This window comes from Gekko japonicus, unplaced genomic scaffold (assembly GCF_001447785.1).
Source record: "Gekko japonicus isolate JY-2015 unplaced genomic scaffold, Gekko_japonicus_V1.1 scaffold1139, whole genome shotgun sequence".
NCBI classification, from domain to species: domain Eukaryota; kingdom Metazoa; phylum Chordata; class Lepidosauria; order Squamata; family Gekkonidae; genus Gekko; species Gekko japonicus.
The window spans coordinates 37283-39870 of NW_015172591.1; positions in this window are offsets into that span (position 1 = coordinate 37283).

Sequence of the window (2588 nt, forward strand, 5' to 3'; positions counted from 1 at the left end):
TTGATGGGGGGGGGGACACTTTGTTTTCTCTGTCTGGGGTACTCTCTCTCTCTCTCTGGTCAGTCTCTTCCTCCTGATGTTTATTTTATTTATTTATTTTTAGATTGGATTTATACCCCCCCAGTGTTCCCTCTAAGCTGAGTTAGTGTGAGCTAGCTCACAGTTTTTTAGCCTCCAGCTCACACATTTTAGTCTCAGCTCAGGAAGGATAGCTCCAGGGTAAACTAATTTATGCAGTATCCAAATCGCCTGCTCACAACTTCAATGCCAGTAGCTTACAAAGTAGAATTTTTGCTCACAGGACTCCACAGCTTAGAGGGAACACTGACCCCGCCCTTCACTACCTGAAGGTGTCTCAGAGCTGCTTACAAACTCCTTTCCCTTCCCCTCCCCACAGCAGACACCCTGTGAGGGAGGCGGGGCTGAGAGAGCTCTGACAGAAACTGCTCTTTTTTCAAGAACAGCTCTTATCAGAACTACGGCTTGGCCAAGTTCATCCAGCCAGGTGCAAGTGGAGGCGTGGGGAATCAAACCCGGTTCTCCCAGATTAGAGTCCGCGCACTTAACCACTATGCCAAACTGGCTCTCATATCAAACAGGTTTGATGTGTGTCCCCGGTGAACGTGTGCATCCTCCTCTCCAGCCTCTTCTGCTTCCCTTTGCTCGGCTTGAAAGTCTCTAGTTGGGACTCAGAAACCGCAGCCATGAAGCGTCCGCACTTCCAGCCCCCCCCCCTATGCAAAGTGCCTTTTCACCAGCCAGCCCCCCCCAAAATGCAAAAGAAACCTGCACCTCGAAGTAAAACTATTTTGTATAAAAATAGGAAAGGCTTGTGCTGTATCCTAACAACATACTCAATGCCACTGAAGGTTCCAGAACACCCTTTGCAGAGACCACACTCTCTGGATCCACCAAGAGCTCTGTGTGTAGGTCTGATGGAGTTGCCAACTTCAGGTTGGGAAATTCCTGGAGATTTGGGGTTGGACACTTGGGAGGGACCTCTGCGAGGTACGGCGTGCCGTAGAGTCCATCCTGCAAAGCGGCCATTTTCTCCAGGGTAGGAGGCCTCTGCCTTGACCTGCATAGCCTAGGATGGCTAGTCTCGTCTGAACTCAAAAGCTAAGCAGGTTCGGCCCCAGTTAGTATTAGGATGGGGGACCACCAAGGAAGTCCAGGGTTGCTACACAGAGGCAGGCATCGGCAAAGCACCTCTGAATGTCTCTTGTCTCTAAAACACTACGGGGGTTGCCGTACGTCAGCTGTGACTTGACGGCCCTTCCCACCGCCAGCTGATCCGTTATCCGGAAATCAATTGAATGTTCAGGACATCCCCAGGCCCCCCCTGGAAGCTGGCAACCCTGTTTCCCCCTCTCCGCGCTGGAGACTGGCTTGCCACCAACAGCCATCCAAAGGCTTCCTTCTTTACTCTGCAACCCAGGTGGCGGAAAAGAATCAAGACCAGAGACTGAGGGCCGGCCTGAGGATTTTGAAGCAGGGCGCAGAGCCAAGCTGAAAACCGCTTCCTGTGCTCTGGTGCTCTGTGCTCAGAGGCACCCTGCTGCTTCTCTGTGGGCGTTCATAAGAAAAGTGTGCCGAGTGCAGGGACCTCGGTTTTTCTCCAGGAGGCTTGCCGCTCTGAATCTTTTCTTGACTCAATGCCCGCACTCCATGTTTGTTGCCCTTGTTTGTGAAAAGGTGGAAGACAGGTGGGTATCTGGTCTAGCTCTAATCCCCCCCCCCCCAACATTACTCCTCATCCTCATCCAGGTTTACCAGCTATGGGTTGGGAAATTCCTGGAGCTTTTTGGGGGTGGAGCCTGGGGAATGCGGGGTTTGGGAAGGGGCGGGGACTTCAGTGGAGCATAATGCCATAGAGTCCACCTTCCAGAGTGGACATTTTCTCCATGGGAACTGATCTCTGTGGCCTGGAGATCAGTTCTAAGTCCAGATCTCCAGCCACCACCTGGAGGTTGTCAACACTACAAGACATCTTGGTGCAGGGGTTAAGAGTGGCGGACTCTAATCTGGAGAACCAGGCTTGATTCCCCACTCCTCCACATGAAGCCAGCTGGGTGGCCTTGGGCCAGTCACCATTCTCTCAGGACTCTCTCAGCCCCACCTACCTCCCAGGGTGTCTGTTGTGAGGAGAGGAAGGGAAAGGCGATTGTAAACCACTCTGAGACTCCTTCAGGTAGTGAAAGGCAGGGTATAAAAAACCAACTCTTCTTTTTAACAACATAAGAGAAGCCAGTGTTGGATCAGGCCAATGGCACATGCATTCCAACACTCCGTCACACAGTGGCCAAAAACACCAGGTGCCATCAGGAGGTCCAACGAGAGTTCCTATCTATACCTCGTGGCTAATAGCTACTGATGGACCTCTGCTCCATATTGTTTATCCAGTTCCCTCTTGAAGCTGTCCATGTTTGTAGCCGCCACCACCTCCTGTGGCAGTGAATTCCATGTGTTAATCACTCTTTGGGTGAAAAAGTACTTCCTTTTATTCGTTCTAACCCGACTGCTCAGCAACTTCATTGAGTGCCCACGAGTTTGTGTATTGTGAGAACGGGAGAAAAGTACTTCTTTCT